The 24,679-nt window shown below is 35.9% G+C and overlaps 1 protein-coding gene and 1 long non-coding RNA gene across 5 annotated transcripts in view; both read right to left on the reverse strand.

Moving 5' to 3' along the window:
- The window catches only part of LOC112045666 (cyclic nucleotide-gated cation channel alpha-3), a 159,756-nt gene that overhangs the window by 51,176 nt on the left and 83,901 nt on the right, over nt 1–24,679 (reverse strand). The window lies entirely within an intron of this gene.
- LOC128198076 (uncharacterized) lies at nt 8,256–9,696 on the reverse strand. Its single transcript, XR_008250820.1, has 2 exons — nt 8,763–9,696; nt 8,256–8,510 (listed from the first exon to the last, which is right to left on the reverse strand). It is a non-coding gene; the product is annotated as an uncharacterized LOC128198076 (long non-coding RNA).

Consider the following 24,679-nt stretch of genomic DNA (forward strand, 5'->3'; position numbering starts at 1 on the left):
ACACCGTGATTAATCATGATCAATCAAGGACATAAGAAAAAGGAAAATATAAAAATTCTACTAATATTATAAACGCCTGAAGGACAATGTCTCTCGTCCATACATTCAGCGCCCCACTGACATTATACCTATTTTGAATGTCATAAAATTGTCCAATCCGGCAATACCTTGTCAATGATTGTTATCAATGAAAAATAATGAATTAATCAATCACAGATGACGATACGCACTCGAAGACAGAGAATTATATAGACAGATATAAATCATTCATCGCATTCCATAAATAAAAGCTATTATAAATAAATTTAACTGTTTTATTAACTAAACCTACTAATTAAGTAGAATATGTTCTGCCTTTTTTTTTCTTTTGATTCTTTACACGTTAACCCTGGACCACATCCTCACCTGTGATGGTAAGTGATGATGCAATCTAAAATGGAAGCAGGCTATCTTGTAAGGAGGGGAACGAAAATCCAAACCCTTCGGTTCCTGCACGACATTTGCACCGGAACGCTAAATCGCTTGGCGGTACGTCTTTGCCGATAGGGCGATAACTAGCCACTTTGCCTCCGTTTAAATCAACAAATATAATCAATAAATAAAATGATTAAATAAATGAAATATCAACATTACCTATCTTTTTGGCTACACCGTAGTCGGATAAGAACTTGTCTATTTACTTCTCGGTCTACGAAATTTTTCATCATAATAATTAGTGCCATTGACAATTACTGACAGTACAAGATATACATACTAATATTATAAAAAGGTAGTTTGTAAGTTTGTGGGTTGGTGTGTTATGGGTATTCTACTGTTGCTTTGCTGGTTTCCCTTACCTCAATTAATCAATCGCTGAAGCGATAAACGATCTTCATGAATTGAATTTTTTTATGATTTATTTCTAAGAACAATACTCTATTGCTAACAATAAACCTTAGCAGAAATTTGTATATGAGACGGTGATATTTGGCGAGAATTTTCAATTTGAACAACACACAGCGGACCGACGGCCAAAACTAAACAGAAAGTTTCTATTTTTTTAAAGAACAGTAAATATATTACGTTAGGAAATTTGCAGTAAACATTTTTATGTATATCAGAGATTGTAATAGTATAGTAAGTGTTCATGAATTAATTGTTATATTTAATACACAGTCACTTGATTGCGTTGTTTTGGGATTGTGGCACGACGTTTTGAGGATATGAGGTTAATTTTTACATATTTACATTAAAGTAAATAATATAATAAAAAACAATGTAAGATAATTTATTAGTTAGCTTCTTAAAAGAAACAAAACGCAGAACTCGTAAACATAGTTACCGGCGTCCGCTAGTTTACAATAAACAAGAACAGAGCCTTTAATGAACGAAATATTTGTACTATCCGTGATTTTTTTCACACGAAAATGGTGGTCAATACAGTGTTTAATAATTAATTATATTTTTTGTCCGCTAGTGTCCTCTGAATTTTAACATCTGAATTATACGTCTTAAAATAAATTAAGAATTACTGTATATACCTAATGTCTGTTGGTTACTGAGGCCAAAAACGACAATCTCCTTTGTGCTCTCCGTAGCTTGGGACGTAAACATAAACAACTCCAGACTGTTAAATTATTTAAAAGACTCAAATAAAAAAACCTTAGCATTTTGCAACCTGACCACAATCGATCTCAAGACCTCATGATATAAAACCACATAGGCTTACCAATCATCATCATCATTATCATCATATCAGCCGATGGACGTCCACTGCAGGACATAGGCCTTTTGTAAGGACTTGCAAACATCACGATACTGAGCCAGCTGCATCCAGCGAATCCCTGCGACTCGCTTGATGTCGTCAGTCCACCTGGTGGGGAATCGGCCAACACTGCGCTTACTAGTGCGGGGTCGCCATTCCAGCACCTTGCGACCCCAACGTCCATCGGCTCTTCGGACTATGTGCCCCGCCCACTGCCACTTCAGCTTCGCAACTCGTTGGGCTATGTCTGTGACTTTGGTTCTTCTGCGGATCTCCTCAGAATGGAAGCTAATAATACTTAATAACAACTAAAATTTCTAATAATGGAAAACCCGTTTTATTTTGTTCGACTAGGCCGCTCTAACCGCGCATAAATAACCAATATCATGTTACCACATTTGAAAACTTACTGTCCAGGGACACCCTGCATAATATTAAAGTATATTCTGGTTTCTGTTTTATTGTTGTATAATATATCCTTTATCCATATTAATACTAATATTATAAAGGCGAAAGTTTGTGCGTAAGTGAGTGTATGTTTGATCGCCCTATGCGATGCGGCTACTGAAGCGATTTGGCTGAAATTTGGAATAAAAATAGATTTTACTCTGAATTAACACAAAGGCTACTTTTTATCCCGGACAAATCCATGGTTCCCGCGGGATTTGTGAAAAACTGAATTCTACGCAGAATTCTAATGATTATATCAACCGAAAATAAGGGACTTTTTCAAGCTTTTACAAGTGACGGCTGGTAAATGTTGTATTTGGGAATAAAACAATGCAATTGGCATTACGGCTCTGGGTTCCAGCTTGGTTCACAACAATAAGTTAAATTGGTAACACGTTAAAGAGTAACATAGAAAACAATTTTTCAAGACTCAAGCCTTTAGCTTTTTCAGTAACATATACCTATAATAGAATGATAACCTGTTACATAGCTTATTTAATTTATAAAAGCCGAAACTTCTATGTTTCATGTTTTAAAAAGGTTGATGACTTTTCATCTCAAAGCCACCACGGTCAAAACAACATAATTGTTTACCATACTAACTTATGGTAGGTAAAATGAGTCTACAAACTATCAGCTTATAAAATGGTAATTATACACATCTTAAGTTAAAGAAAAGATATTATTACCTACCAAGGGGTCAAAGACAATTGTATAAATTAGCCACTATGTCTCCAGTTAGAAATAAAATAGTTTTTGATTATTAAAAGGAGATGGTCCATTTCAGGTCCACCCTTGTACTCCATGTCATTAAATATTTAAAAATACAAGGATCTTATTAAAATTTATTAAAGTGAATAAGTGCAACTAAATTAAAAAAAATAAATCAAATTAAAACCCAAGATGGTGAGTTATATCAAGATTGCGCCCTTAAAGCAACTATGACATGACAATTGACAGCAGACGTCAAATCGACTAATGCGTTGAAAACGTCATCAATCCGCCATTATTACCCTTAATACTTAGTGTTGTATTTCTTGGGTGATAATGAATATTATTTCGAAAGAATTAAAGTAAATTCGTAGATTTGTATAATCAAAAATAGTTAAAAAAAAATATTTTATTTTATTTCCGCTGGAGTACAATGACTGGACCTGGGCTCCATACAATTATGAACCATCTCCTTTTAAATTTCAATCAGTGCTCAAAAAGGCTAAACAATGACTTAAATAACTTATTCTTGAATACTATCTTCATAGAATATTATGTCTGATGTAAAATCAGAGATTATGAGCAAACGGGTTCGCTAGTCTAATTATAACTGAAATTCTGTATCACATAACGGTATTATAAGCCAATTCCCAAATGTTTGCGGTAGGAGGAATGGACGCATTCCCAACTTCCATTAGGGGTAATATAATTTCATTTCATTTATTCAGGTGCTCCTGAATAAATGAGATGTGCGAAGTTGTGAGCATACAATGGAACTGTGGCTGCTTTGTATGCTTTTAATAACCGGTCAAGTGCGTTAATGGAACTCGCACAATTATGTTTCGTGGACATTATAAGTTAATTTTATTTTTAGAAAAAATATCGGTTTTCACTTTTCATCTATACTAATATTATAAAGAGGTAAAGTTTGTGGTATCTTAGGGGTTAATATCTGACCGATTTTTTTTTAAATTCTTTTACCATTAGAAAGCCACTTTATTTGTGAGTGGCTATATTTTTATTTTCTCTACTTTTTCATTCAGTTAAAAATAAAATGACAATATTAGGTATCACATTGATAAGAATTGTTATGGAATTACAAAACGGAAAGAACTTTACATTTTAAATTATAATATTATTGATTTTGTACTTGAAATACCTAAAAGTACCTCGGCTTACCCGGAGATTTTCTTACACGGATTTTTTGTTAAAGTAAAGAGATTTTAATAAAATGGATTTTATTCTAGCGAATAAAGACAGTGCGATTCGTAAGGAAACTGCAAGCGAGCAGGGTCTCCTGCTCGCTTGCAGCCTCCGAACAATAGTCGCATGATATTAAATACAGGACCCCTGCTTTTTATATTCACTTCATTGCAATTTAGTATTTTACAGAGCAGTAACTACTTGAAATACTTTTCTCTCTGTATATATGTCTTTTCTATACCGAAGCTGACGTGGCAATGGGCGGGGCACATAGTTCGAAGAGCCGATGGCTGTTGGGGTCTCAATGTGCTGGAATGGCGACCCTGCACTAGAAAGCGCAGTGTTGGTCGACCCCCCACCAGGTGGACTGACGACATCAAGCGAGTCGCAGGGATTCGCTGGATGCAGATGGCTCAGTAAAGTGATGTTTGGAAGTCCCTACAAAAGGCCTATGTCTTGCAGTGGACGTCCATCCATATGATGACGATGATGATGATACCGATGTATTTAGTCTTGAACTCTAACTCTCTGTTTAACACCATACTATAGATAGAGATAGATAAAAAAATCTTACGAAATCATTTGAAAAATAGTTGTATACAGTCGTTGGTAACAAAACGAACCATTAGAAGTAGGCATTTGTGACGTACAACTAGGGAATCCTACACTGCTCGTCGCCCGACACGCACTTATTTTTTCATTTTTCATTTTATTTCATTGCGTAATGAACTAATATGAAATCTAAAGTATTATTATAAAGAGGTGTGATTTGATTTTATGTGATTGAATATGTAACAACATCGTTATCAACCCATATTCGGTTCACTGCTGAGCTCGAGCCTTCTTTCAGAATGAAAAGGGTTAGGTTAATCCACCACGCTGGCCCAATGCGGATTGGCAGAACCACAGACGCAGAGAATTAAGAAAATTCTCTGGTATGCAGGTTTCCTTACGATGTTTTTCTTCAATTACATTCAATTAAATATCACGTGTCTCAATACACGTGATATTTATTTTTTTTAAATGCACACTTATACGGCGACGTAACAACATATTCACTCACAAACTACTCGACCGATTTTAAATATTATTTCACTATTATAAAGCTACATCGTCACCAAGTAACATATGCCATTATTTTATCTCCGTATTCCCACAGGAGCGGGAACTAAGCGGGTAAACACGCAATGATTCTGCTAGAATATAAACAGCAGCCCCCCTAGCCAAGTGGTACGTCGAATCTCTTTCTACAACTGTTTTGATTTGCTATCGACAGGTCACGTGATCGAGATCCCATACATTTTTCTAGTTTTCGAAGCGTTAACGATCGTACAAAGAGAATCGACGTCCCACTTGGCTAAGGGGGCTGAGCTCACTAAAATTTCGTGCATTACCTGCATAATAAGGGGCCTAATTGTCTAACGGACTTCATTGATCGTAAAGTTCATACGATCGGCTACGATCAACGATCAATCGTAACTTTACATTGGTATTGTCTAATTTAGTTCATTATATGAAGACCGGATGGTGAACGATGAACTGAAATCATTCATGAAGATTGCGTATTGTTTATGCAAAACGATAGTGAAACTATCGTTAATAATATTATCAAATTTATGTCAAACTCCATAATAATGCATATATTTTAACAAAGTTTTATGTCTTTTGTTTAAAACATTAAAGAAGCATTAAATTTCACGACAAATATCTACTATTGAAGACAATAGCGTGAGAAAATGGTACATGCAACTCAAGTAACAAAACGCAATTAACGAATTTAACCAAGGGCTATTTGGACTATTTGGTAATCTCCCTGTTGTCTGTGTAGGCTAGTGTCAAAATAACGGGGTATCCTATTAGTCTGTGGTGAAACATAGCATATTAATAACCTGTGGATTAGAAATTTAAATTTTATAAACAAAACAAAGTTTTTATTTTTCAGGTTTTAAAGAGAATTTAGAAATTGAGCAAAGTTTTACTAAATTATAGTGATCTTAGGAGCAAAGTTTACTTCGTTTGTGTTATTGTTAATCAAAAATATAAAAGTAAACAAAAAAGAAAAACTACCTCTATCTAATTTTGTCGATGTCCATTTCTTAAGAAATTTCTCATTAAAACAACCCTTAACTCAGGCAAGGCAGGGCTAAGGTGGTTAGCGTAACTACAAGTGGTTAACTTACAGTTAGCCAACTGAAGAACAATCAACAATGCCCGATTAATAAGTGATCGCGCTGCTTGTCTACTACTTGCTGCTTGTCCCTGCACTAGTTATAGCAGTAATTTCTTTGTTTGGAAGTATTTAGCACATCCGGGCTGCGCAAAAGGAGAGGGTGGGCATTTCCTCTGTCTCTTAGAAAAGTCCGCATGTTATTTTTATCCCAGTGTTAATCTCTAAGTCTCGTATGAATCGGCACTAATATACATAGGTTTTAGTGTGTGATTAGTGACTTCACAAACAGACTTATTATTAAAGGATTTGAACAGTTCTCTAGCTCTTTAGGGTGTTTTATTCCTTCACCAGCCAACAACAATGTCATAATTACAATGGGTTCGCAGAGTTAGTTTATCTAGGCATTTAGATATACCATTCAAAATCCTCTACTGAGAGCAAAATGTTACTGTTTTATTTTATTTTTTATTCTTTACAATTTAAACTGAAAATCCACAACCCTTTCAGTTGCTACACGTCATCACACCGGAATGCTAAATTGCTTGGCCGTAAGTCTCAATTGGTCCAGCCGGGGATCAAACACAGGACCTTCGGAACATTAATTATCATTAACATCTGATAGTGGTATATTAACACCATAACTACCAATCCACATTGGAGCAGGTTTTTTTTTTATTCTTTACAAGTTAGCCCTTGACTACAATCTCACCTGATGGTAAGTGATGATGTAATCTATGATGGTAACGGGCTAACTTGTTAGGAGTAGTAAGACAATCCACACCCCTTTTGGTTTCTACATGGCATCGTACCGGAATGCTAAATCGCTTAGTGGTAGGTCTTTGCCAGTAAGGTGGTAACTGGCCGAAGCCTCCCACCAGCCAGACCTAGACCAACTGAGAAAACCTCAATCGGCCCAGCCAGGGATCAAACCCAGGACACCACTGCTAATGTTTTCCTCTCAAAGATTCTATCTAACTTTTAGTATGAAAGATTAATTTTTTTTTTAATTTCAGACTAAATTGATTATTATGAACAGACCATTATGATGAACCACTGATATTGACTCAGAGACATGAAGATGAGTGCTTTGACAACAAGACTGACTAGCTGAGCCAGCTTAAGAATTATGTGGTGTGTGTTTGTGTCTAATTCCAGGAGCTCTCTATGTCAGCCATCCATCTATATTCTTACTCATTTTTGTTGATTATAAAATAAATTTGATTATTTAGTGTGTAACTTCATTGTACCTATCCTGCTAGCTGTTAGAAAGATAGCATCTGTAATAATTTATTTACGGTAAAACATATTTAAAAATAAACATGCTTTAACATTTAAGTATGGCCAATATGTTGTCAAGTACAGTGGGCAGGGCTGAATCCATGATTGATGACTGATCCATGATGATGACTCGTTTTTCTGATTTAAGAAAATATACTAATCATCAAAACAGTGTCTGCAAGTACTGTACAGGCTGACTGTTTGGATGAGAAGTATATATTTGATTATTTTAGCTTTGTGGTTTCAGGGTTTAAAAAATGTCTAACTGAAAGTCTATGTTTACTGTATTTATTATTATTATAATAAATAAACTTAAAAAATCTTTTTTTTATAAACTTCCAACCCCTATTTCACCCTCAGAGGTGTCATTTTCATAATTCTTAGAATACTAGTAGTCAAGATACAGTTTGTGAGATTGTAGGGGTAAACACTGGACCTACTGAACCAATGTTGAAGATTATTTTACCTATAAAAATCCACATTTGAGTATTATAGGCCATGTATTCCTTCCCACGGGAACAGGAATTATGTGGGTGAAACTGCAGGGGGTGAACATACACAGGTATTATAAATGTATTTTTTACAACTACACTTTTTTGAATAATTTATTTAATTATTGTAATGGTAAAAAAAAATATTAATAGTAAAATGTTAAACTGAAAGCTTTAGTTTTGGAAAAGACTACAAAAAACAAACTCAGCGAAGTAAGTATTCTTTTATTTTCAAATATCAAAGACCAAATCAAATATCATCAGCATTTCACAATCTATGCAAATATTTTGATAATACACACACATTTATGATTTGACCAGATAACAGGGTCATCAGTACAATGTCCTATCAGCTAAAAGCCTTTGCCATCTTTTCTTCAGCACACCAATATGTTATTCTATTGTATTGCAGGTGCTTTTTGTAATATTGGAGTCTGCAGTTATAGGGCATATTCCAAATATCCTGTAAAGCAAAATTGTTAATATTGAGCATACTATAAAATACACACATCAACATTTAGTCTCAATGTAAGTGTAGTTTGTGTACTAAGATAATATAGCAGACAGACAAGCTTCGCTTTGACTCATTCCCTATTCCTATCCTATTCTAATCCCACCCATTGGCTTATCTACTATTATTTCCTATTCCTATTCGGTAGCTCAGAATCCTAGGATTCCTAGGGTGGGCATGCACCAATGGAAAATGTAAATGTACCTATGAGCGATGACGAAAGAGTTCGTTCGCCATAATCATAATTTTAAAAATGAAATTCGATTCCTTTTTGCTTAATAACCAGCAAACTTAACTAAACCACACACATAAGCCCTGGAACACAGATCCCAACACATTGGATACAACAACATGCAAGATGTCGCAGAAATCTAAAACATGGTATGGTATTAAATATCGTAGGTATTGAGTTTATGTCGCTCTATGGACTTATCGTCTCTTTCTCTGGTACGTCCAAAGAAAGTGTGTGTAAGAAGACATTGGATGCTGGAAGAAAGATGCTGTTTGATCCCCAGTTCTTGGAGGAGTGAGACTGTGTCATATTTCTAGAGCGTGTATATTCTTTTTCTCACTTTCTCTCAGAGTCCAAGTCTCAGCATCCTATATAAATCGATTAATAGCACTCAATTAACTTCATTGTTTTGACTTTATAGGTTCATTGCAAAGAATATATTATTTATTACTCTTTTTAACAGAGTTCATTGTTTACAAACAAAACACTTCGCAAAGTTTCGTCCTAAAAATGCTAACTGTGGACGGGGAGACTGAATTGAGAGATTTAGAATGGAAAAAAATATTAATTTTAGATATTTAACAAAATATAAATTATTATTTTGGAATTTTGGACATCCACAATTTGTCCGTTTTACGATCAAAGGTGACTCAAGACCCATCGTAAGTTTTTGACATAAGCCATGACCATAAAACTTTACACAATTCGAAGACAATCGCAAATAACTGTCAAATCTTAACAAATCATTCACTCTTCGTATAAAAATAACGATCTAATCGTAATGAACAAACTATGCCCAACCGATGGCTTTCCATTGGCTTACACAATCCGAAATAGCCGTTTGACAAGTAAAAACGTACGATTTCAATTGTCAAATTCAATCGTTTGCGTTAGACAATTAGGCCCAAGATTAGCGATATCACGAACGTTGGACTAACTTTGTATTATTCATTAAAGAACATCCACAGCGTTGTAAACGAAACTGCATTACAGTGTTTCCTCGTAAAACTTTGCTGAATACTTACCTATTCTGAAACTTCTTTAGGAAATACCGTATACAAAGGAAGGTCGTAAATGCGTCGTATTTTCGAGATTCAACTAAAGCAATCAGCGTTTTTCGTCATTATCATTTATCATCCTGTTTTAGCGAAGTGACTATTCAACACGGAAACCGTACATAGACTGATTTTATTCTTTCAGCAACTGAATACATTTACAATTTATCCAGTTACTGCAACGATATTTTGTACTAGATATGGGTACTAGCGCATCAAAACTGAGGCGGAGCAATGTGCATAATTGTCTTAATCTCATTTAGTCGCCTAACGAAAGTTATTTAAACAAATAATACTAAATTTTGTCTACAATGTCGAGTTGTGTGTTCAGGTATAGAAGGTATAGGTAAGTATAAAAACTATATATACTTTAATGTTGTAAGTAAACACAAAATTGTGCATGTGTGTTAGTGGAGTAGCTAAATTCGGATCACTTTTGTTGTGAATTTGTAGGCACGTAACATATCTATAGTATCGTTGAGTTACTGGAAGAATTTAATTACCCGTCGTCGACTATCATCGTCATCGTTATCGTCATCGTCATCGTCATCGTCATCGTCATCGGCATCGTCATCGTCATCGTCATCGTCATCGTCATCGTCATCGTCATCGTCATCGTCATCGTCATCGTCATCGTCATCGTCATCGTCATCGTCATCGTCATCGTCGTCATCGTCATCATCGTCATCACTATCAACCCATATTCGGGTCGCTGCTGAGCTCGAGTCTCCTATCAGAATGAGAGGCGTTAGGCCAATAGTCCACCACGCTGGACCAATGCGGATTGGCAGACTTCATACACGCAGAGAAGAAAATTCTCTGGAAGGTAGATATGCAGGTTTCCTCACGACGTTTTGCCTACTCCGCTTGAGACATGTGATATTTAAATTCTTAAAATGCACACAACTGAAAAGTTGGAGGTGCATGCTCCGGACCGGATTCGAACCCACACCCCCTGGGTTAGGAGGCAAAGGTTATATCCACTGGGCTAACACGGCGCATTCATGTATAATATCAACCTTATATCATCAAAACATCAAATCATTCCAAAGAGTTGAGTTATCACTTGAAGCATACATTTTAGATTATATTAAACCACGCTGGGAAAGAATTTATATACCCAATACGTTGACGTTAAATTATGGTCCGGAATTGAGTAAAAGAAATCTCGTTTCTTAGATAGTGTTCCGTTGTGATAGCATTATATCGGACTGCCGGATAACGGGAGTGATCGATTTTCCCCAGTATTCCTATATTGTAGTGGCGTTTAGCTCCCTGGAAATCCTTTTTCTGTTACAATTTTCCTTTAATACAAAACGAAAGTATGTATTATTGTGAACTATTTTGTGTTGTGTTTTATTGTGAACTATTTATTTTTAATTTTGTACAAGATAGCCCTTGACTACAATCTCACCTGATGCTAAGTGATGATGCAATCTAAGATGGAAACGGGCTAACTTGTTAGGAGGATGATGAAAATCTACACCCCTTTCGGTTTTTACACTACGATGTCGTGTAAAAACGCGTCGCGAAAACGCGAAACCGAAACCCTCGTCGACGCGAAATCGCTTTGCGGCAATCGCATTTTTGCCGGTAGGGCGGTAAGCCTACAACCGAAGCCTCCCACCACCACAAATACGGTGGGAAATACAGATTGATTCGAACTGAAGCAGTATGGCTGTTAATCTCCATTTCAATTCTGCCAAATATCAATAGTAGGTGTGAAGAAGTAACAAACATACACCCAGATACAAATTTTCGCCTTATTAGTCATCATTATCAGCCGATAAACAGTCACTGCTCTGCATTCTCTCACACAGGCTTCTTGCATTCCAAGCACAATGGTCTCGAGCTAACAGCGTCCAGCGGCTCCGCTCCGCTTGATATCTTCGGTCCACCTAGTGTGGGGTCGACCAACACTGCGCTTTCCGGTGCGGGGTCGCCATTCCAGCACCTTGGAATCCCAACGTCCATCGGCTCTTAGAACTATGTGGCAGGCGCTTTGCGACTCGCTGAGCTATGTCAGGGACTTTGGTTCGTCTGCGGATCTGCTCATTTCTGATTCGATCACGCAGAGAAACTCCAAGCATGTGCAATATAGGTTTTTAATGATGGATTAATTACAAAAAAATCTGTTATAATATCTGATTCTCAAGAAGAAAGACAGACTTCAAAAATTTTGTTTATTTTTTAATTACTATGTATATTGCATAGGTATTTAGATTAAGGATACAAAATTCCCAGGCTTAAAATGTCGAAAGGACTATTAGCTTAGTCACTAAACAGTTGCCAGGATAATGATCAGGGAAACGCTGAAGGTGTTTGAATGTGTACTCCATTACATTTAATGACTGCCATTTGAATTCCGCGTATGCGTATTATGTTTATTGTCTTTCCGGTTACATGACCTCAACAATAACGGTAAGTGTGGCTTTAACCTATTGTAAGAGCGTAACCCCAGGTGAGCCGTGATAGCCCAGTGGATAAGACCTCTGCCTTTAATTAGGAGGGGGTAGGTCTGGATCTACACCTCCAACTTTTCAGTTATGTGCATTTTAAGAAATTAAATATCAGGTTTTTTTTTTATTTTCTACAAGTTAGCCCTTGATTGCAATCTCACCTGGTGGTAAGTGATGATGCAACCTAAGATGGAAGCGGGCTAACTTGTTATGAGGAGGACGAAAATCCACACCCCTTTCGGTTTCTACACGACATCGTACCGGAACGCTAAATCGCTTGACGGTACGTCTTTGCCGGTAGGGTGGTAACTAGCCACGGCCAAAGCCTACCACCAGCCAGACCTGGGCCAATTAAGAAACCACTGCGCCACGGAGGCCGTCAAAAAAAAAGGTGCTTCAAACGAAGGAAAAATATCGTGAGAAAACCTGCATTCCTGAGAATTTTCTTAGTTCACTACGTGTGTGAAGCCTTCTAATCCGCGTCTACTCGGTAACCGCTGATCGTATTTAATTACACCGACAATATCTAACGTTTGCGAATATGATGCCAATTAGTGTATAAATTATAATATTTATGGTGAATCGCAGGTGATATTATTTTGCCGTAAACATTGATTAATTATTATTATTATCATGAATATCAAAGTAAACAACATTAAAGAGACGATTGAAAAGATCTCTTTAATAGAACTACGAGTACATAATATCTAAATGTGCTTCTATTTAGAAAATAAATATTTTTATTTGTTGAACCAATATTCCATTACCTAAATCTGAAATAGGTAATTGGCTATTTGTACCAATAAAATGTTATGATTGCTAGAAACGTAAACCATTATTCGCAATCGTACAAACAAATTCAGCGTATGATTGCTTACAACCAAACCAAATAAAATAAAAATAGTTTATTACGGTAACACCAAATTCAAAATTGTTTTTTTTTTGTTTTTTGAAAATAACTAACAGCTATTAGCCTTCAACAAAGCTGTCTATATAAATGCGAAAGGTATCACGAAGATTCGAAAATCAAAAAGTCTTGGCGTACAAAAATGAAATTTACCAGGGAGTATACATTTAGTTGATGCCCGCTAAGAACGGATTTTGGCTGTTTGAAATCCACCCCCATGATATGGATATCAAATGAAAGGGTTTGCTGTCAGGAATACGAAAAAACTAGTCACGTGACTTAAATCCAATATTTGTAATGCGTATGTGCGTGCGAAAACGTGTATTTTTAGTTTTTTAAACTATTTAAAATTATTATTATTAGTATCACAACAAAAATTTACATGGACTTCATGCATTAAGCATTATGACTTTCGAGTCGATATTTAAGACCTATATCTATATCCTGAAACGGGAAGGATTTAGTAAGGACTTGTGGTAAGCACTTGGGAATATTTTACTTACTGGACGAAGTTTGTGTTACGTTACACTAACAATGAGTACAAAACGTTCGCAACAGTGCTCGTAATTCTACAAATAATTCCACTTCATTAAAAAAAAATGCAACGCCGAGTAAAAAAGGTCCTCTTCCACTCGAGGAAATTTCTATTTGTACGGTATATTAGCCGTATAAATAAACGCTATCTTTCCTGCAATTATCTCCCTATTTATGAGAGGAAAATGTCGACCTCCGGTTGAATGGTTCGCTCTACCGTGCCTGGTACACTGTTTAATATTAAATCAATGGATGGAATGGAGTATTTATCCCACCTACATACATTTTATAAGCGATCTGAAATATCGAAAACGTTTTTAATTCTAGTCAGCCCCCCTAGCCAAGTGACACCTTAATTCTTTTTCTACAATCGCTAACGCTTCGAAAACTAGAAAGATGTATAGGAATGACATTTGATATCGACAGGTCACGTGATCAAGATCTGTCATTCCCATACATTTTTCTAGGTTTCGAAGCGTTAGCGATCGTAGAAAGAGAATCGACGTGCCACTTTGTAGGGGGCATGCTTGACGATCGAAAAGAATCGACAATCGAGTTCTTCGTTAGTCTCGCTAAAACTGTAAATTTTGACTGATTTAAATAATTTAGGGAAAACCCGAACAACCGAAAAATCATTAGGCAATTTAAATGGGTTGGATAAAAAATAAATACTTGCTGCGTTCTTTACTAAAGCACGTTACAAAATGTTTACCTAATGTTTTTAATTTAATCGATTAATTAATGAAGATTCTTTGCAAAATAAATGCCACTCTGATATGAGTATAAATACAATTTTAGAATTATTTAAACTAAAGATACGTAACAAAAAGTAATATAATACAAGTCTAGTTAAAATAATACCTCGAGAATGCAAAGAAGCAATACCAACTAGGTATGCTAGACGGTGCGAACCAACCGACTGTTACGGATGTCAATAAACAATAAACATAGTCTAAGAGGCAACCGCCGACTAACAGTTTCAAAACAAATCAAAATCAAATCAAGGTGCAGGTGAAACACTATACCTATACAGCTCTACTCGATGTGTATATACCTACCGACAAACAAACTAAAAATTAAGGCAAAAACGCACATCATTTCATTACTTATTTATTTTTAATGAGAAAGAATACAATAAGGAACTTAAGCTAACTTATCCTAATAACTATACAAATGATGCCCACGTGGAATGGTGGCAAGAATACTGGCTGAATTTCCGCGCTGGACAGCCAGGCTGATCCTTTGCGCAAAAAATGAGCCAGCCCTTCTGTCACCAGTCGTTAATTTTAATTATGTATTGGTTATTTATCAAATGTTATACAAAATTTATTAACTATACCTAAATTGTTCTAAGCTTATTAATTGAATTTATTTCCATTAATTTTTAAACAAATTAATTATAATTATTATTAGGTGTGAAATGACTAGCGATTCTCACCCTCATTTTTAATTTGTTTGTTGGCAACACACACTTCGAGTAGAGTTGTAGTATGTGGCGTGCACTGCCTACCCTGGATGTACATTTTTTACGTATAATGCTTACCCTAGTTATAAACCTTGTGCACACCACTGCCTAGTATCAATACGGAGTTTGCTACTACACTGCAAGTCTGTGGAACACTGGCTCTCGGTCTAAAAGGTGATATCGGCAGACACTTCAAGTCGATAGCGCTCGACTCAAGGGAGCTTCTTACAATATTTTGCTTTCAGTTGTTTTTTTTTTTCACAAGAGCAAGCCATTCTTGGATCTCGTTTCAGATTCATAGTCAGTGCAACGTTCAATCTTACAACTTCACAATACAATTTCACGAACACCTATTATTATATACTTGTTATGGCCTGCGGTTTTACACGAGTGGGACTATCGTGTTTAATAAAAAAATTGACATCGTTCCGTGCTAACTGGTAGCTAAAAGTTATGACATTTTTATTGCTGAATGAAATTGTGGAAAACAAATTCTTGACGAACATAAACCAAAGATCTCTTTCGTTTCAGTGTTTCCGTTTTTTTTTCGAGGTAAATGTGCTATTCTAGACTAGTTAGACTAGTTCTCCGGTATGATTTCGGATCATGAGGTCCTGGGTTCGAAACCTGGGTCTCGATCTGCGATTAGCAGTATATAATGAGTGTTTATATCTTCTAAGAAATTTATCAATTAAAATTTTCAACCCGGAGTTGGGAAGTTGGTGGAGTTACAACCCCGTGCCTTGAAATCTGGAGAGCTAGATAAGCCGCTATAATCATTAGCATGTGATATTGTACATAAATTTAACATTATCACCAGCTGACCCGGCAAGACTTTTTCTGACGTATAGATATTTTTCATACAAAAATAATAAAATCACGATTAATAAATGGAGGTGGGGGTAAGCAGGAAAAACATACTTTACAACCTAGTCCACTAAATACCGATACCAACTTCACCAAAAAGCTTTAATACCTTTCAAAGAATTTTAGCTTTTTATAGCAGATTTGTGGGAATATTGGCATTTGGCGACCAAATAATGTCCAAAAGCATAGAAAATATTTAAAACAATAATTATAGCAATAGCGAAAACCACATTTTAACTGACAATTATATCAGGTCACAATGTGGTAATGGCCAAATAAACTGTACCTAAATTTATAATATTGGATAATTTTTACTATGATATAATAAGTACAATTCTAGTTTATTCTAAATACTACTATTTAAGTAATCAATAAACCTAAGATAAATTATTCTCTTCTGTTAGCTAATTGACTGTATATTAAAGGAATTCTACAGTATAAATGAGTATTTAAGTTGATATTATTGTTATTTTCATACATATTTTAATTGTAAAGATGTAAATTTTAAATGGTGAAATTATCATTTGAATCATTAAATACTTAATAATAATTTGCATGCCTAATTGGCAAGATACATTTACCATCTACATCTACCGACCACCTGTATAAATAATGCATGTATCTGCAAAGAAATAAATTGATTGATTGATTGATTGATTAATATCATGTGTAGAAGATACCATACATTATATTTTATATTAAAGGAATCTAAAATTGACAAAACAAATCTTATCTTTAAGTTGAGTAACTAAAGCCGGATTTATATTTGTCTGACGTATCGTGTCGTGACGCATCAGAACAGAATCGATTTCATACATTTTATATGCGGCACATCAGAAGCCATCACGACATGTCACAACATATGAGTGTAAAGGTTGCCATATAAAATGTATGATACCGATTCTGTTCTTATGCGTCACGACACGACACGTCAGACAAATATAAATCCGGCTTAAATCCGGCTTAACTCAGGCAGATTTAATTTTCAAACTGAAATGAGAAATTAATGAAAACTTAACAAATTGTACAAGTAAATCAAGGGAGTCACTCATATATTCCAAGGAAAGTAAGCATATATAAGTATGGCATCGAAAAACGAATGGAAATACGCAATCCGCTATGTAAATATTGTTTTATAAGTATTTAACGGAAGACTATAGTTTTAACATATACAAATTGCTCATTCCATAACACTTGTGTGATGTCTGGTTAATATTTTCTGTGGTCGTAGTTATTATAGGGTCCAAATTAATTTGTTTTTTTTTTTAACTTTTGTAATTTTACAAATTTGGTTTTCAAAATTGAGGAGTTATTGTTAGTTTCATGTTACATCCTATGTGGTTAGGTCTAGACAATCTACATGGTGCTTAAATGATTATTTGCGAATGTTTTAGGGTTAAAAATTGGGAAACTATGTTAAGTCAATATCTCTAGCTCGAGTCGAGGGTTTCCTTGCGATATTTTTCTCCGTATCCTTCGTATCAAAAGGCCAATCACTATCGAGATCTCGTTTATCAATTGAAACCTGGCATCACGAGAGCAACACGACTGAACTTTGCAATAAATTTTCTCATTTAAGAACGGTGTTTGTTAGAGCATTTTTACAGAATATTTAGAGGTCATTATAAACTATAGCATTATCATAGACTTACAAATACTCATATTTTGCTGTCTTTAAAAATTATATTGTTTTCTTCTTCAAAACACGATCAATAAAAACTTTCATTTAGTTTTAATACATAGAATAATAGCGATTTCTAAGCGAAATATCGAAAACAAATATATTTCAACACGTAGATGTAGTACAAAGTCCAGATACCGTCTTCTGAACTAAGAAGTGACGCACCCCAATGATGCCAGTTCGCATATAATTACATGCCGACACACACAGATGCATATATGAAGACAGATCGACTTCCAATAATTTCCTATATCTGAAAATACAGTTTACACTCACACATACTCGGCTTAATTATGATGATTCAGTTGTTTGACAGCGAGATACCAACTGCCTATTTTACAAGTCTATGGTTAAAAAAAAAATAATCTGACACCAAATGGATTACACACAAAATAAAATTCCTAACCAAAATTGTTTATAAGCATTATTATTCCACGTGCAGTATATACTGGAAAAGTACAGTCCTTTTCCTTGATAAGAACTTTTTTTTTGTAACTTTTTTATGAATATATTATCACGTCAAGATAAATTGCGTCACGTAATGTAATCTGTGGTGCGATAAAGTTTAACGATATCAGCTCCTGTGCGCCTATGAGTCGCTCCAAACAACATTCTACACATAATTTATTTTGGACTCATGAACAACCTTTTTTCACTATTTTTACATCTCTTCGAAAGTTAATCTTTTGAAAGTTATGTTATATTTTTACGAATAGTCAGTTCAGCGGTCAAATCAACCATAATTACGATCGATACGGTTACGACCAAAAAACTAACAAAGCCACTTTCGCATTTATAATAATTAATATGATACTCGTAGTAAAGATTAAGTAGAAGCCAGCATTAGAGTCTCTTTTGCCCGCCAAGCACTGGCAAAGCAAGGCTGTTTGAACTATGTGCCATAGTACTTCAGCTTCGCGATTCGTTGAGCTATGTCGGTGACTTTGGTTCTTCTGCGGATCTCTTCTGTAAGGTCCCTTGTCCTTACCGTAATAGCAGTAAGTCACCGTCTCACCACTACACTATAATGGCCAGCTGCACACGTCCGCCTCCTCTCGATGCCAGCGATAGACTGCCCGCTCTCTGCGACTACCGGTGTATATATAGCCAAACACTACATCTTCATTTCTGATTCGATCACGCAGAGATACTCCAAGCATAGCTCGTTCCATCGCCCGCTGTGTGACTTTGGGCCCATAGTGTGTGACCAAGTCTCGGAACCATAGGTCATCAATAACAGTATAGATAAAGTTAATAGTACTCTAAATTGCAATCTATATTAATATTATAAATGCGAAAGTAAGTCTGTCTGTCTGTTACCTTTTCACGGCTAAACGGCTGAGCCGATCAAGATGAATTTTGGTATAATGGTAAATGGAACCTTGGAGCAAAATTTAGTGAACTTTTTGACCCTAAAATAAAAATAGAAAGGGGTGAATAGGGGTTGAAAGTTTATATCGAATGACCTTTATTTATAAAGTTCACATTTTCAATGTGATCATAAATCGTAAAAAAAGTACGAAATATAATGTAATCCAAGAACTTTTAAAATTCAACCCCTAAAATGATGATATAGGGCTTGAAAGTTTACATTGATTTCCACGCGTACGAAGTCGCGGGCATCCGCCAGTTTATTACGAGTATAAACTGGAGATAAGACTACACAAAATAATAGTAATTGCAAACAAAGCCATATGGTGTCAAAACAAAGTCACGTTCATGTAAAATTACATGTTTTTGGTGCCTTCGCTACTTAATGTCATATGTGCAAACATCGAGCTTAACGACGTAACCTCACGCTACCAGCCGTTACGTAGACTCTTAACACTAACTTAACTCTCACTTAACACAATTATCGCACACAGAGTTGGGATTTTGTTATGTCAGATACATTTTTCGTCAAAAATCTTAACTTGCAACAATTATAAAGTTTATGTTTGTAAATGATTTAACAAGCAGGTATGTTATTTGAAGTCAAACCTGCGCCTATAGCCATGTGGGGCTACAGATCGATTTTATTTCTCTACAAACGCTTCGAAAACTAATAAATGTGATTCATTATCGACAGGTCACTTGATAAAATTGTCTATCGTATCTGTCATTCCCATACATTTTTATAGTTTTCGAAGCGTCAGCGTTTGTAGAAAGAGAATCGAAGTTACACATGGCTACATGTGCTCACTTGTTGAGTAAGCCGGTGAATGCGTTAGGAAAAGTATAATCGACGAGGCAAACGGACAACGGAAGTTGAGAGAGAGAGCTAAAAAGTTACGTTACTTCAGTTATGTGGTCAGGTAGACAAAAGCATCTTCATTTTGAAGTTTATTAAAAAACTACCATAACGTGAACAAAGCCGCGTGCAAAAGCTAGATGTATAATAAACTTAATCCTGCTTTATGCCGATTGATATCGTGGAATACCGAATACCTACTGACAAATCGATTTTACATTTACGTCAAGGGGGATAGAAATTTCATCCGGACATTGCTATCTCCTAGCAAGTCGAGTCGATCTGCTGAGATCTTCTCAAACTGTGTACTCGTAGTTATTCTAAGTGTGCTGTTGTGTTCCAAGCATCAACTGACGTGGATTTGCTTCGAGTTACAAATTGTTTCGGTGTGAAGATGGCACTTTGTGCGGAAGCTGCACAAAGTTAAATGATAACTACATTTTAAAATACAAGTTATTATGCAACTCTTTGAAGTCTTGTTACAATGTACATCATTATTATGCCTTGAACCATTTACGACCTTATTAATTTTATTTATTCTTCAAGTTATAAATTGAAAACATGAAATTTCAGCCCTTTTGCTTGCGGGGCTTTTTTTTGTGTTGAGTAAGTGCCGATGCCTCCATGTAGGACCTGTACAGCGACACGGGGAGGTTTGGGCAAGCGCAGAAGCATCCCTTGATGAGACCCGAAATCTGAAATAAAAATAGAGGACGGAACGATTCTCAAAGGGCGTCCCCTATGAGACTTGGACTTCGGCTTAGAGGGTCATTCGGAAGGGGGTAACAGTGACCTGAGTGAATCAGTACGGACGCCCCCAAGATCGTGAGTTAGAAAACCCACGTCCGGATAACGTCAGATATCGGGGACGAAGACGCTGAGTAGCTTGTGATTGTGTTGCTCGTGAAGCATTGTCGGCCGTTGCGGGGCTTTAGAGTTTTCAAGTAACTGGCAGTCAGTTCTAGAACAACCTTCTCATGCTGTGCAATGCTACCGTTTAAATAACTTCTGCTTTCTGTATCCAAACCTTGATCCAACAGCCAATTAAAAGCTTCTTCAGGTCGAAGATCTTCGCTATCAGACTATTGACTGAATCAGCTTTCGGAACAATAGAGGTTGATTCAACATTCAATATGGTAAGAATGGTAATAACTCTCAAATAAGGTCCAAGTATTTTGATAGTCACCGACATAGCTCAGCGAGTCGCGAAGCTGAAGTGGCAGTGGCCAGGCGACATAGTTCGAAGAGTTGGGGTCCCAAGGTGCTGGAATGGCGACCCCGCACCGGAAAGCGCAGTGTTGGTCGTCCCCCCCCCCTAGGTGAACCGAGGACATCAATCGGATTGCAGGAAACTGCTAGATGCTGGCGGCTCGAGATCGTTATGCTTGGAGGTTCATGCAAGAGGCCTATGTCCTCTGTGGCCGTCCATCCAAGCAGTGGATGTCCAGCGGCTGATAATGATGATGATGATGATGATTTTGATAGTGACACTTTTCTTTATTGGCATTTCGATTTATAGGTTTTAATTTTTGATATTTAGCGTTTATTTGAAGCACGGGTAAATGAATAACTATCGATAAATGATTAAATATCACAAAGTGTAATCCACGTCCTTCGCTAATGGAAAAATAAATAACTATTTGAAACTTTCGAATGAATCGTTTTTTAATTAAATTCTGTTACAAAAAGAATAAATTGAAAAAGTTGACTTGATTACTTTTTTATTCGACAAGTTAACGTCTAACCTACAACATTGTTTACTATTTAGGCGTTAATACAGTTTACAGTTATTTTACTTTCGCAAAAATCTTCTCTTCAATAATTACTGAGCAATCTCTCAATATATTAATATTGGTGTTCGGGTCAGTCCTATTTCTAGGTTATGCACATATTGCAAGGCATTCTTCTTTTATTGCTCCACTGTTTGCGTAGACAACTAAAGTATGTAATAATTTAGAATTTAAGAATGTAATATGTGGCATTACTTAAAAATAAAGATCTTTCTTTCTTTCTTCATTCTTTCTTTCTTTCCTTCAAATATTGCATGTTTAACAAGTTTTATAGATATTCAATTTTAGAAGTTGGTTTAGCTTTTGCTGTAGTGGTAAAGGGTGTGTGTTTTGTGTGTAAAAACTGAAAATCAGAAACATGATTACAGATTATCATCTATTTTGAGTGGTTGCTAAGCAACGATTTTCAAAATAATGCTTAGTGTACTTGAGGAATATACCTAGTATACCGGTGAAACATACTTTTGTAAGTAGGCGACTCCATTAAACACATGCTCCTAATAGAACATGATGTTGCTTCTAAGCGTCACAGTATGCTGTACCATTACTAAGTATACGGGTTCTTTGTAACGTATACTGCACCCGTAGTAAGTAGTAAATTGCAAGCTACTTACATACGTGCCTCATTTACGTATCTTGTTTTTCTCAGTGCACGAATACTTAATTCAAACAATTCAACAATGCGTTTCTGCTATCAAATTTGTAATGAATGAATCCAAATATATATATATATATATATATATATATATATATATATATATATATATATATATATATATATATATATATTATTATTTCGAAAATAGAATATCATCATATTATAAACAACTTTACTTATTACAACCATTATTGCTTATAGACAGAGTAAAACTAATAACAGTTGAAAGCTTATCTTACGTAGCCTTTGATTTTCGATGCGTATAAATATGTTAGCTGCCTCGTTGGTTGGTTCTTTATAGATTGGTTGATTGGTTCATCATTAACAACTCATATTCGGCTTACTATTATATAAAACATTGATTAGTACTGAAAATGTTGAAAATAGAGTTTCCTTTAACTGTTTTATTTTGATTTGACCAAATAGTAAAAAACGAATTTTTGTAGCGACTAATTTAATAGCTATCGAAAACATAGTAGATACAAAACTCAGTAACTTTTAACTACTTATGTTAAATGTCAGGAATGACCGTGCGATGTGATACTGTGCTCTGAGTTTGTTACAGTAAAGTAACACACTGGGACGCGTGTTACACAGGGTGGCCGTATCGGAGATAGATAATAATAGCGCCATCTATTTTTTTTTAATTCTTTACAAGTTAGCCGTTGACTGCAATCTCACCTGATGGTAATTTGATGATGCAATCTAAGATGGACGCGGGTTAACTTTTTAGGAGGAGGATAAAAAAATCCACACCCCTTTTGGTTTCATATACATCGTACCGGAACGTTAAATCGCTTGGCGGTACGTCTTTGTCGGTAGGGTGGTAACTAGGCCACGGCCGAAGCCTCCCACCAGCTAAAAACATCTAATGGCGGCAGTAGGAAACGTCTGGTACTGCACTTGGGTGAGGTTTATACACTATACTATACAGTTGCTGCAGCTGGCAGCAGCTCGAGTCTCCACCCAGAATGAGAGAGGGTTAGGTCTTATTCCATCATTGTCTACGTATGTGAAATCCGCATTGGGATTGGCAGACTTAACATAATTCAGAAAATTGTCAGGTTTGCTCACGATGTTTTTCCTGTCCCCGTTTAAGACAAGTGATAATAATTTCTTAAAATGCACTTAAATGATTTTTTTTTTAAAAGCGTGTTTATGTTGTAGTATCGTGTACATAGCTGTAAATAGTTGAAAAGCCACAGTTACGTTGAAACTACATACAGAACAAATAAATTTTATTTATAATATGTATTGATCACACTTTAAACTGAGTCTTTATACACCCCGAAACCAGCGATATCTGGGAATTTTCTTAAGCCTGCCAATCCTCATTGGGCCAGCGTGGTGGACTAAGGTCTAAACCCTCTCAATCTGAGACGAGACTCGTACTCAATAGTGAGCCGAATATAGGTTGTTAATAATGTTATCATACTTTTAATATATACCTACGTTAATAAAAAATTTTCAAAAACCAAATTACACACAAATTAATATTCAGCTTTTACAGAATGAGGAAAGTCTGACCTGTCACGACAACCTTAGTCCATAATAAAACCGTGTCGCGTATGTAATGTCATCTGAGCGGCCATTGAGTTTAATGACGTCAGCAGCTCTACCGCACTATAGTTGATACGGAAACAATCGACAATGGGCACTTAACACAATTACCGTACCCAATAGAGAATTGAAAATCATTTTTAACAGATAGAAAACTCTATTTTTTTTATTCTTTAAGGTAGCATTTGGTTCTTGGCGACCGCGACCCGCTGCTTAGTATGAATTGAGGAATCATCATCATCATCATCATTATCAATCCATATTCGACTCACTGCTGAGCTCGAGTCTCCTCTCAGAATGATAGGGGTTAGGGGTAACTGGACCAATAAGAAAATCGGCCCAGCCAGGGATCAAACACAGGACCTCCAAAATAAATCCACTGCGCATACCACTGCGCCACGTCATTTATATAAAATTTGTTTTTATTAATCACTACCCGATGTCCCGGTTCCACCCGCGTTCCCGTTCCCGTGTAGATAAATATAGCTTGAGACTCACAAACAACAAGGCTCTCTAGTGGTAAAAGAATTTTTAAAATCGGTTCATTAGATCCAGAATTACCCCCTTCAAAACCACAAACTTTGACTCTTTATAATCCATACTAATATTATAAATGTGAAAGTGTGTATGTCTGTTTGTTTGTCCGTCTTTCACAGCAAAATGGAGCGACGAATTGGCGTGAT

The sequence above is a fragment of the Bicyclus anynana genome, chromosome 4 (genome assembly GCF_947172395.1).
Source record: "Bicyclus anynana chromosome 4, ilBicAnyn1.1, whole genome shotgun sequence".
NCBI classification, from domain to species: Eukaryota; Metazoa; Arthropoda; class Insecta; order Lepidoptera; family Nymphalidae; genus Bicyclus; species Bicyclus anynana.